Consider the following 14,014-nt stretch of genomic DNA (forward strand, 5'->3'; position numbering starts at 1 on the left):
ATGATGTTGGTCATTGGTTTTGCATAGATGCCCTTTATTATGTTGAGAAATTTCCCTTCTATATCTATTTTCTTGAGAGTTTTTATCAGGAACGGGTTAAGACTTTGTCAAATGCCTTTTCTGCATCAGTTGAGATGATCATGTGATTCTTTTCTTTTGTTTATGTGGTGGATTACGTTGATTGATTTTCTAACCATGCTTGCATACCTGGTATGAATCCTCCTTGGTCTTGGTGTATTATTTTTTTGATATGATGCTGAATTGTATTGGTTAGAATTTTGTTGAGAATTTTTGCATCCATATGCATGAGAGATATTGGTCTGTAATTTTCTTTTTCTGTGGCTTGTTTGCCTGGTTTTGGTATGGGCATTATGCTGGCTTCATAGCATGAATTTGGAAGTATCTCTTCCTTTTCTATGTTCTGAAATAATTTGAGTAGTACTAGTATACTCTTCTCTGAATGTTTGGTAGAATTCTCCAGTGAAGTCATCTGGGCCAGGCCTTTTCTAGGTTGGGAGTTTTTTTTAATTACCTTTTCAATCTCTTCTGTTGTTATGGGTCTGTTCATATTTTCAACATGACTTTGTGTTAGTTTGGGTAGGTAGTGTTTTTCTAGAAATTTATCCATTTCCTCTAGATTTTCAAATTTGTTGGAGTATAGTTTTTCATAAAACTCTATTATGATCCTTTTTATTTCAGTTGTGCCTGTTGTAATGTCCCCCATTTCATTTCTTATTTGGGTATTGACATCCTATCCTGTTTGTCTTTTGCCAGTTTGGCCAGTGGTTTGTCGATTTTGTTGATCCTTTCAAAGAAATAACTTTTGGTTTCATTGATTCTTTCTATTGTTTTTCTATTCTCTATTTTATTTATTTCTGCTCTGATGTTTACTATTTCCTTTCATCTGATGGCCATGGGCTTTTTTTGTTGTTCTCTTTCTATTTGTTCAAGTTCTGTAGTTAATGTTTTGATTTTGTCCCTTTTTTCTTTTTTGATGTGTGCATCTATTGCTATAAATTGTCCTCTGAGGACTGCCTTTGCTGTTTTCCAAAGTTTTTGGTATGATGTATTTTCATTCTCATTTGATTCTAGGAATTTTTTGATTCCATCTTTGATTTCTTCCATTACCCAGTGGTTTGTAAACAGGGTGTTATTCAGTTTCCATGTAATTGATTTTCTTTCCTTGCTCTTCCTATAGTTAATTTCTACCTTGATGGCATTGTGGTCAGAGAAGATACTTTGTATTATTGCAATGTTTTGGATTTTGTTGAGGGTTGTTCTGTTGCCTAAGATGTGGTCTATTCTGGAGAATGTTCCATGTGCATTGGAAAAGAATGTGTACTTTGCAGCTGTTTGGTGGAGTGTTCTATACATGTCTATGAGGTCAAGATGGCTGATTGTGCCCTTTAGGTCTTCTGTATCTTTGTTGAGTTTCTTTCTAGCTGTTCTGTCCTTTAAGGAGAGTGGTGTGTTGAAGTCTCCTACTATTATTGTGGAATTGTCAATTTCTCTTTTCAGTGCTGTTGGAGTTTGCTTTTTGTATTTTGGAGCCCTGTCATTGGGTGCGAAGATGTTTATTATGGTTATGTCTTCATGATGCATCATCCCTTTAATCAACGTATAGTGTCATTCTTTGTCTTTTATGGTGGATTTTATTTTAAAGTCTATTTTATCTGAGATTAATGTCGCTACACCTCCTCTTTTTTGGTAGCTGTTTATGTGATATATTTTTTTCCATCCTTTGATTTTTAATAAATTTCCATCTTTGTTTCTAAGGTGTGTCTCTTGTAGACAGCATATTGATGGATCCTTTTTTTATCCATTCTGTCACTCTCTGTCTCTTTATGGGTGCATTTAGTCCATTTACATTCAGTGTAATTATTGATAAGTGTGAGTTTATTGCTGTCATTTTGTAGTGCTTTTTTTTTTTTTTTTTTTTTGTGGTGCTGGCGTTTTCTTTTTTCCTCTTGCTCTCCTATGCTGAATTCCTTTTGTTTGTGGATTTTTTTTTATTTCTTTTGTTTTTGTAGATTTTGTTTTTACTAAGACTTTGTTTTTCTTCTTTATTTTGATGAGTAGGTTTGTTAACTTTCTTTGTGGTTACCTTGAAATTTACCCTTATCTTCCTAGGTTTGAACCAGTCTATTATTACTTTGTATCACCTTGCCTTCCTCTCCATTAGAAGGTTCTATTCTTACACCGTTTATTCCCTCTTTTATTGTTCTGATGTTGTTCTCATTTACAGACTAACCTCTCTGGTTTCCTATTGTAATTCTTTTGGTTTTGAATAGTCCTTGAGAGTTCATTTCCTAGGTTGGTATCTGGTTGGCATGACCCTGTGTCTTAAATTCAGCCTGTGGTCTGATGTTGTTTGTTCTCGGACAGAAGGACTCCCTTTAATAATTCTTGTAAATTTGGTTTGGTTTTTACATAGTCCCTTAATTTCTGTTTATCTGGAAATGACTTAATTTCACCATCATATTTGAATTAGATTTTTCAAGATATATTATTCTTGGCTGGCAATTGTTTTCTTTCACGGTTTTATATATGTCATCCCATTGCCTTCTTGCCTACATGGTTTCTGCCGAATATTCCGAGCTTAGTCTTATAATTTCTCCTCTGTATGTGACTTTTTGTTTTTTTGGAGCTGCTCTTAGGATTCTTTGTTTATCTTTGGTTTTAGTGAGTGTGATTATGGTATGCCTTGGTGATTTTTTTTCAGGATCTATCCTATATGGGGTTCATTGAGTTTCTTGGATGGTCAGCTTTTCATCTTTCATGATATTGGGAAAGTTTTCATAGTCTTCTGGAACTTACTTTCTCATCCAACGTTAGGTTTCCAGGATAATGTTGCATATAGCTGTATTTCATTCACTTTCAGTGTTGTGTAAATTTTTCATTTTGTGACCATCATTTTGTGAACCAGGTGCACCATCTTATGAATGAGGTGCCCAGGTGCAAAAGTTTCTTTGGGCATATTCTTAGTCCTGGGGATGGTACATTTTAAGGATTCTGAATGTTCAGCTTTCAAATGAAATACAAATCGGTCTCCAGAGTGGTTTCACCAATCCCCACTTCCACCAGTAATACTTAAGAATTCCTTCTACTCAACATCTTCTCAAGCACTGAGTATTGTTTAACTTCTTAATTTTTGTTATTTATAAGGTTTTTATTATTCTTCTATCTCCAAGAAAGAGGGCTTTTTTAAAAAAACTTACGTATCTTCATTTACTCTTTTTGCTACTTTATATTCAACTTGTTAAGTTGAAAAAAATAAATCTAATTGGAATTAGTTTGGAAAATGCACAAATCAACAGATTAATATGAGAGTATTGTCATCTTTATAATGCTAGTTTTCCCATCCAGGAAAATGGTCTAATTTTCTATTTATTCAGATCTTCCTTTATCATCTTCAGTAAAATTTTAAGTTTACTAGTCATGTAATTGCATATTTCTCATCTGTAATACTGGGATAAAAATTCTTCCTGCCTCATGGATGGCAAGGAGGAAGGAGACAATGACTAGAACATAGAGCATGTTACCTGGCACGTGTTATATGTGCTACAAAAGTTAAATATTGCTAATATCAAGTCCCTTGGGTATATTCCTAGCAGTGGAATTGCTGGGTCATATGGTAGTTCTATTTTTAGTTTTTCGAGGAACCGCCATTCTGTTTTCTGCAACGGCTGTATCATTTTGCATCCCCACTAGCAACGGATAAGGATTCCCATGTCCCCACATCCTCACCAACATTTGTTATTTTCTGTGTTTTTTTTTTTTTTTAAATAATCTTTGCCATGCTAGTGGCAGTAGAATGATATCTCATTGTGGTTTTGATTTGTATCTCTTTGATGGATAATGACATTGAGCATCTTTTCATGTGTTTGGTGCCCATTTGAATGTCCTCTTTGGTGAAATGTCCATTCAAGTCCTTTGCCCATTTTTGATTGAGTTATGTATCTTTTGGTTGTTAAGTTGTCAAAATTTTATATATATTTTGGTTATTAGATTCTATCTGATATATGATTTCTGAAGATATTCTCTCAGTCAGTAGCTTTAGCTTGTCTCTCAACTTTTTAAAAAAAGGCTTTTGAAAAACAAAAGGTTTTAATTTTTATGAGGTCCTATACCATATGATTTAGCCATTCCACTGTTAGGAATATACCCAAGGGACTTGAAAGCAATGACATTAACAGACATTTGTACACCAATGTTCACTGCAGCACTACTCACAATAGCTAAAAGGTGGAAACAACATAAATGCCCATCAATGGATGATGAATGGATAAACAAAATGTGGTTCATACATACAGTGGAATACTACTCAGCCAGAAAGAGAAATGAAGTCTTTATACATGTTAAAACATTGATGGAGCTTGAAGATATTATGCTGAGTGAAATAAGCCAATCACAAAAGGATAAATATTGCAAGATCTCACTTATATAAAGTGACAAAAACAGGCAAATGTATAGAGACCAAAGTTCATTAGTAGTTATCACGGGTAGGGGGTAGGAGGGAGGGGGAAGGGGATTATTGCTTATGGAGAACTGAGTTTCAGTTTACCGTGATGGAAAAATCATATTGATCTAGGATAGGGTTGCACAGCGGATTAATGTAATTGCTGTCAATAAGTTGTACACCTGTGAAAAGTGGAATTCACAAAGGTGTGGTTGATATATATACAACAACAATAAAAATGAACAGCAGCTGCTGAGGCTGGTTACGTACAATCAAACAGTGCCTGGAATTTGGCTTCTTGGTTTGGAGGTTTAGGGTCATGGTTTCATGGGACTTTCCAGTTGGTTGGCCTAATAACATGTTTAGTGCTTCTATTCTACCTCCTAGTTTGTTGCATAGTGTCTGGGGTTTTAAAAGCTTGCAAGCTGTCATCCACGGTACAACAATTGGACTCTATTTGCCTGGAGCAACAGAGGAAGAAGGAGAGTCAGGAACTGGAGGAGGAAATGGAAAGTGGGCTAACTGCCTCTGTGAACAACTGCCTCGTTTGCCATGAAACCAGAAGAACTGAATCACCAGGCTACTGTTTCTGAACACTTTGATCAAAGATTCTATAGAAGAATTCTGATCAAAAGGGAGAAAATGCAGAATGGAATTTCCAGTTCTCATGGGCTCCAGACTTTCTGGACCTTAAACCAAAAATATTCCCTGAAGTCTTCTTAAAACCAAACGATAATTTAGCCTTCACTAGTAAAAAATGTCTGCCTTGAGCATTGTGCTCTTTTAAGAACTATCTATATGGGATCGAACTGACCACAGCCACTTGAAAGATTAGATAGGAAACTTAAGGGGCAGTGAGTTTATGTTAATGGGAGAGGAACAATTTGAAAAAGCAGGGTGAGAATGATTGCACAACTTGAAAAATTTAATCAGTGTCACTGGAATGTACATGTAGAAATTGCTGAATTGGTGTATGTTCTGCTGTGTATGTTCTCAACAACAACACAAAAAATAAATTTAAAAAATTGCTAACATCATTGTTGTTCTTTATAACTATTCGTGTATATCTTGAACTGATTTTTGTTGCATATTCTTTGGTATTTATGTTATTCTAAAAATGAGATTCTTTTGTCCATTACATTTTTTAATTGGCTATTGCTTGTATATCAGAAACCTGCTGATTTTTACATCTTTGTCTTATAATTGGAGTCCCTGGGTGGTGCAAATGGTTACTGAGCTCACTGCAAACTGAAAAGTTGGTGGTTGGAGTCCTCCCAGAGGTGCCTTGGAAGAAAGGCTGGTAATCTACTTCTGAAAAATCAGCCATTGAAAACCCTATGGAGCACAGTTCTACTCTGGTACACATGGGGTTGCCGTGAGTTAAAGTCGATGACAGCAACTGGTTTGGTCTGGTTTTTGGATCTTGTAATCAGCTACATTACTGACCACTTACTAGGTAAACAATCACGATGCTGCCAATAGTGATAAATTTTGCCTCTTTCTTTTCTGATATTTATACCACTACATTTGGTCTATAGCTCCTTTGCAATTCCACTTCTGATATTAACAGCAGGTTTTACTAGCCCTACAGAATGAATTGAGAAAGTCTCAATAGCTTTCTAAACTGTAAGTATGATGTAAGTATACTATAACAAGGGGCCCTGGTGGTACAGTGGTTAAATCTCTCAGCTGCTAACCTACCAGCCACTCCATGGGAGAAAGATGTGGCAGTTTTCTTCCAGAAAGACTTACAGCCTTGGAAACCCTATCCAGCAGTTCTACCCTGTTGTACAGGATCACTGTGAGTCAGAATCAATTCAACGACAGTGGGTTTAGTTTTTTGTTTTTTTTAATCAATATAGCTTTCTATACTACATTTAAATATTATAAGCATAAGTATTATAATATAGTATGATTATATTATAATAATATAGTATAACAAAAGTACTATATTAACCTGTAACCTGTTGTCGAGGAGTCGATTCCGACTGATAGCGACCCTATAGGACAGAATAGAATTGCCTCCTAGGGCTTCCGAGGAGTGCCTGGTTGATTCAAACTGCCAGCCTTTTGATTAGCAGCAGAACTCTTAACCACTGTGCCACGAGGGTTCCGAGTATTATAACATAGTTCTATATTATAGTAAGTATATAAACCAAACCAAATCTGTTGTTGTTGAGTCGATTCCAACTCATAGTGACCCTATAGGACAGAACTGCCTCATAGAGTTTCCAAGGGGTGCCTGGTGGATTCGAACTGCCAACCTTGTGGTTAGCAGCCATAGTTCTTAACCACTACGCCACTGGGGTTTCCAGTAAGTATATAAGAATAATTAATATAAGGACTGTATTAAAATAATTAACTATTTTTAAGTTTCAACAGACTTCATAAATGTTCTCCATTGCATGCTTTTGGAGGATGGGTTTGTGAGAACCCTTTTAAGATCCGGGGATTGTTAACCTGTTCAAAATGTTTACTTTTTCCTTAGACATTTAAACTTACATTTTCCTAATTCTACAAAGTAGAGAAAGAACATATATATATATATATATATATAGTTGTTATTGTTGTTACATGCCATGGAGTCGGTTCTGACTCATAGGGACCCCATGTACAAGGGAATGAAAAACTTTCAGGTCCTGCGCTATCCTCCCAGTTGTTGCTATGTTTGAGCCTATTGTTGCAGTGGTCTTTCTTAGTCATTTTCCAGCTTTAGCATACATGTAAGGCGATTGAAAACACTGTGGCTTGGGTCAGGCGCACCTTAGTCCTCAAAGTGACATATTTGCTTTGAACACTTTAAAGAGGACTTTTGTCGTATGCACACCCATGTTCACTGCAGCATTGTTCACAATAGCAAAAAGACTGAAACAGCTTAGATGCCCATTAACAGATGAATGGATAAACAAACTATGGTACATACACATGACGGAATACTATGCAATGATAAAGAACAATGATGAATCTGTGAAGAATCTCACAACGTGGATGAATCTGGAGAGCATTATGCTGAGTGAAATAAGTCAATCACAAAGGGACAAATATTGTGAGATCACTACTATAAAAACTCATGAAAAGGTTTACACACAGAAAGAAACAATCTTTGATGGTATTGAGGAAGGGGAGGTGTGGGGGTGGGAAAACACTAAATTGACAGTAGATAAGTGGTAACTTTGGTGAAGGGTAAGACATTACACAATACTGGGGAAGCCAGCACAACTTGTTCAGGGTAAGGTCATGGAAACTCCATGGACAAATCCAATCTCCTTTAGGGACTTAATTACTGGGCTGAGGGCTGTGCGGACCATGGTCTCAGGGAATATCTAGCTCAACTGACATAACATAGTTTATGAAGCAAATGTTCTACATTCTGCTTTGGTGAGTAGAGTCTGGGGTCTTAAAAGCCTGTGAGCGGCCATCTAAGATACTCCACTGGTCTCACCGCTTCAGGAGCAAAGGAAAATGAAGAAAACTAAAGACACAAGGGAAAGATTAGTCCGGAGGACTAATGGACCACAACTACTATGGCCTTCACCAGACTGAGTCCAGTACAACTAGATGGTTCCTGGCTATCACCACTGACTGCTCTGACAGGGATCACAATAGAGAGACCCAGACGGGGCTGGAGCAAAATGTAGAACAAAATTCTAACTCAAAAAAAAAAAAGAAAAAAAAAAAGATCAGACTTACTGGCTTGACAGAGATTAGAGAAACCCTGAGAGTATGGCCCCCAGACACCCTTTTAGCCCAGTAATGAAGTCACTCTGGAAGTTCACCTTTTAGCCGAAGATTAGACAGACCCTGTCTTAGGCTGGAGTCTCTAGAGAAGCAAAACCAGTAAAGCATATATGTATATATAGAAAGAGATTTATATCAAGGAAACAGCTCACACAATTGCAGAGGCTAAAACGTCCCAAGTCTGTGGATCAGGGTAAACGCCTCTCCCAATTCACAGAGCCACAGAAGCTGGTGAACCCAAGGTGGCAGGTCGGAGAGGGGCTCCTTCTCACAGGCTGTGAACGTCGACAAATTCCAAGATCAACAGGTAAGCTGCTAGCTCAAGTCCCAAGAACAAGAGGCAGCTGCTGAGTCTGGAACAAGCCAAAAACCTTGGAAAGGTGAGCAGGCAGAAAGTAACCGGTGGAAGACAGAGAGATGACGCTGAGGGGGTGGTGAGCAGCCACATGCCCCTCCTCTGCCAGTACCACTCAGCAGATTCCATCATGGGGGTGATCATATATCAGATTTCAACAGGGAAGGGATCACAACATTATACAACTGCTAAAACATTGAGAATCATGGTCTAGCCAAGTTGACATACAATCTTAACCATCATGGACCCATAGGACAAAATGAGACTAATGGGGCACACCAGCCCAGGGGCAAGGTCTAGAAGGCAGGAGGGGGCAGGAAAGCTGGTAAAGGGAACCGAAGTTCGAGAAGGGAGAGTACTGACATGTCATGGGTTGTTAATCAATGCCATAAAACAATATATGTACTATTTAACGAGAAGCTAATATGTTCTGTAAACCTTCATCTAAAGTTCAATAAAAAATAAAATGAAGAAGTAGTTCGCAGCAGATTTGCCCAATACAATACATCATTTGATTTCTTGACTGTTATTCCATGGGCATTGATTGTGAATCCAAGGAAAATGATATCCTTGACAACTTCAATCTTTTCTCTGTTTATCATGATGTTGCTTATTGGTCCAGTTGTGAGAATTACATATATATACACACACACAAATATAAACACATATATACACACATATATACATATATAATGCATATACATATGCATTTTGTGTTTATTATGCAAAAGTATTAAAACAAATGATGAGATAACTTTCTTTCAGAAAATAAGCATTAGTCATTGACTTTCTGAGCCCTTGTATGTCTGCAAATGCGTTTAACTGCCATCATAGTCGAGTCTCAGTTCGGCTAATATGGAAGTCTATGTTTAAAATCTACTTCCTTCAGAATTGTGACCACATGTTTCCATTGTGTAATGAAGAAGAATATTTATCCATTGAATACTTAATAACGTCCACTGTGTGTAGTCACTTCCAGGCATAGGGTACACAACACAGGACAAAGCAGACCCATCCTTGCCTCTTGGGAAGCGGACGGAATAGTGGGGTGGGTGGCACAGGAGGACTCTTCTGGGCCTAGCAGCACCTTCCGTTGGGCTCTCTGTTTCCTTCCTCTCCTGGGTCTGGGCCTCATCATCGTCACTGCCCTCTTAGCTCTCTGATGCTTTCAAATATCTTTTTAAACTTTCTGACCATCTCTTCTAGATGTCCTCTATTGACCGGTGGTCAAATTTAACTTGTATGTCATTGGCACAATCTGCCTCCTTTAAATCTCATATATTTTGAGGGAATTTCCTAGAGACATCGTTCGTACTTTTAGATTCTTCTATTACGTTTTCTTTTCTTCATCCTTACGCAGTGCATTCTGAATTTTTCAATTTGATCACCCAGATCACTAATGTTGCCCCTCTACTATGTTTTCTAAAAAGATGATACTAATTGCCACGCTTTTCACTTCCAAGAATTATTGACTTTTCCTCATTTGCTTCTTTTCCACAGCAATTTTATGAATATGCTGGTCCTTTAGATTTCTCTAAAGAAAATAATCATGATTTTTAATGTTATTTTCTGTGTTCTGCATTAGCTCTGCTCAGAGAGGAAAACTTCACCTCTCTGGTGTTTACTTTCTTTCTTTGTTGCTGCTAGTTCTTCTAAAAAATTTTGGTGTCTCTTGACTAAGTTCATACGTATAAATGCAGATGTAGATCCAAGGTTCCTAAACACAGCTGCATGTTAGAATTGCCTGAGGAGTTTTAAAAAGCATTTGTACTCAGGCTTCATCCCTATATATAAATGATCTGGGGCAAAGCTTGAGTACTGGTGTGGCTTTCGAAGCCTGCCATGTGACCCTAATGTGCAGCCAGGGTTGAGAGCAACTTGTCAAAATAATCAGTGCTGGTCTGGAGTGACTTAGATACCTCCTCATCTCCCTAGCTGCCCCTGGAAGATTCCTGCTCCCAGGCTGGCTCTCACATATTGTGGTTTTCTTAGAGGACATGTTTGGAAGCTCTTTCTTTTTTTTTGGAATATTCTTGTTTGCTTACTTATATAATGTATGTCCGTATATGTGTTAAATTTCACCATCATTCTACTCTCATTTGTTTAATTTCTTCCAGATATCCCTCAATATCTTCTGATGATCTCTTCTTTTATCTTTTGAAGATTCTTTCCCAGTTTTCCTGCACCAGTATGTATTTATTGCTCACAAATACGTATCTATCCTTAATATATACATTTATCTTTTTAAGGGGAATTTGGTTTGGACAAAAGAAAAATAAATGTGGTCAACCAAGCATCCTAAAACATAAATCTTAACTTCAGTCTCTAGAATTTGACATTCTGGGATTTGGACAATTATCATTGATTGAGCTTATTGGGATCATTAGCTAATTAATCACATCTAATTCTTCATGGCTGTATAATTTGGTAGCATTTGGATGAATTTTAAGTTCTGTTGTTAATTAATGGGTAGCATCTGTGTGTCTTCATTTACAGACTACAGAATCTCGAATGCCCTTTTCAGGAGCAATCACGACAGTAACTGTTAAACAAGTGCCATCAGGTTGCACATCCCTGGGTGATGCAAATGTTTAACTCAGCTGGTGGTTTCAGTCCACCCAGAGGTGCCTCAGAAGAAAGCCCTAGTGATTTATTTCTGAAAAATCAGTCATTGAAAACCCTGTGGAGAACAGTTCTACTCTGACACACATGGGGTCATCATGAGTCAGCATTGGCTTGATGGCAACTGGTTTTGTACTTGTCAGGTTGAAAAGTTATAACCTGTGACTCATTCTTAGCCCTTAAGTGTTTATCAAGCAAGAATTGCACCACAAAAGGAGCCGATTCCTGGCATAAGAAAGCTGGAAGCAGTCTTGATGACCGTCTCATTCAATTCTCTAAATTTTCAGTGGGAAAAGTAAAACTCGGAGTGTCTTCTACATACTTTGTTGACACTCTACCTCTGGGTAAGATCTTCTCACCCAGTAGTAGCTCTAGATCATAAGGTCTTCCCTACCTCACCCTAGTCTGTATCCTTGTCCTGGTGTCTCCTGTAGCTTCCAGAGGTCAGTATCTCACTGCAATCTTGCCATCTCCACTTCAGTGTTGAATAATCATCTCAACTTAACATGGCTTAAGCTGAGCATTGTATATTCACCCTCAAGCTTGTTCTTCGCCAAATCATTAATTAACCCCTTAGGAGTTATTCTCGATTGATCTCTTCTCATCCAAACATCCAGTCCATCAGCCAATCATATTGACTCTACCTAGAAGGTAGACTTTCAATTTGTCTACTTCTGTCTATCCCACAACCATGTCTAAGCCACCCGGATGTGAAATATCTGCTAATTCATCTCTTCCCCTGTTTCCACTGTGTTTCAGTAATTACCTTACACGTAACAGCTATAGTGATTTTTTTAATTTAATTTAATTTTTGACGAAAATATACAAAGCAAAACTCGCTCCCATTCCACTGTTTCTAGACATAATCATCAGTGACATTGGTTACGTTCTTGGCACGTGTAAACATTCTCATTATTTTCTACTTGTTTAACTTCCATTTACTTAATCTCTCTGCCCCACAATCTTCTCATCTATGCTTTAAAATTGCTGTTGACCCTTTGGTCTTATACAGATAATTTTTTTTTTTAAGAAATGAAATACTCAAGAGTGACAATCTTTACTCTTTGGATTAAACTGTTACTTAGTTTAAAGGTGACTTCAGAGGATAGTTTCAATTCAAGGTTTGAGGACAACTAAGGGCCATATCTCAGGGACTCTTGTAGCCTCAGTAGGACCAGTAATTCTGGATTCTTTAAGAATATGAAGTTCTGTTACATATTTTTCTCCCTTTTTTATCAGGACTCATCAATTGTGATCCTGATCAGAATGTTCAGTAGTGGTAGCCGGAAACCATCTAGTTCTGGTCAAGGTGGAGGAGGCAGTGTTTTATGCAATTAGTCTGTAGTCCAGCTCCTTCTCTGATTCTTGGGTTTCTTCTGTCTGTTTTGTTCCAGACGAATAAAGACCAATACTTGTATCTTAGATGGCTGCTGGTAAGCTTTTAAGACCCTAGACAGTACTCACCACACTGGGAGGTAGAACATAAACTTTAAGAACTACATTTATGTCAATTGACTGGATTGTACCATGAGACCACAACCCTAAGCCCCCAAACCAAGAGAAGTAATCCCATGAGGTGATTGGTTATGTCTAATTATACCAGCATCTGTGGCTCCATCTCTCTCTCTTTTTTTTTTTGATTGTTGTTATTGTTGCAAAACCATACACAACCTAGCATATGCCCATTCATCCCTTTTCCCTCTATACAGCTTATTGACATCAGTTACATCAGTTATGCTGTGCAAACTTCACCCACACTCAGTGCCACCTTTGCCATTTCTATAAACAAAAAGTGACTACTACCTGGCGAGTACTTCTCCCTCTTCACCCCTGCCCCACCCGTGGTAACCACTAATCAACATTAGTTTCTGTATATTTACTTATTCATGTTATTTCATAAAAATGAGAACATGCAATATTTGTTTTTTTATGATTGACTTATTTCACTCAACATAATGTCCTCCAGGTTTATCCACATTGTCAGATGTTTGGGGAACTAATTTTTCTTTTTAGTAATATTCCATTGTATGTAGATACCACATTTTACTTATCCATTCATCCAGTGATGGGAACTTGGGTTGTTTCCATCTTTTTTGCTATGGTGACTAGTGCTGCAATGAACATAGGTGTGTATATGTCTATTTATGTCACTTCTGTTAGATCCCTAGGATAAATACCTAAGTGTGGAATTGCTGGGTCATATGGTAGCTCTACTTCTTGTTTTGTGAGGAACCATCAGACTGTTTTCCACAATGGCTGTACCATGTTGCATTCCACCAGCAGTGGATGACGGTTCCAATTTCTCCACATTCCCTCCAACACTTGTTATTTTCTGTGTGTGCATTTTTTTGTTTTTTTTTAATCTCAGCCATCCTAGTGGGAGTGAAATGGTATCTCACTGTGGTTTTGATTTGCATGTCTCTGATGGCTATGGTGATTTTTTAAAGGGAAAAACCTTATAGCATTCTCTCATTCCTCTGCTTGGGCAGCACTTGGCTTCCTGTTACCCTTAGGACAAAACCCAGAGGCCCATCCCTTTCCTCAGGCCCCTGGAGCCCTGCATGCTGCCCCTCTGCCTGCAGCTGCACCTCCCAGCACCCTCCTCCCCCTCAGGCCACTGCTTTCCTGATGTCCAGGCTCATATCTCCAGGCTCATGTCCATCTGTCTGTCTCTGGGATGTCTGGGCTCGGTCGTCTGGTGTCAACTCCCAACCTACTCTACCTGCTCTCTCTCCATCTCAGCAAAAAGAAATCCAAGTTTGCAGTTTCTCTGGCCATATTTGATTCCGTTCTTCCTTTCATACTACACACCCAATCCAACAGTAGATCCTCCTAGCTCC

The sequence above is a fragment of the Trichechus manatus genome, unplaced genomic scaffold (assembly GCF_000243295.1).
Source record: "Trichechus manatus latirostris isolate Lorelei unplaced genomic scaffold, TriManLat1.0 scaffold00019, whole genome shotgun sequence".
Classification (NCBI taxonomy): Eukaryota; Metazoa; Chordata; class Mammalia; order Sirenia; family Trichechidae; genus Trichechus; species Trichechus manatus.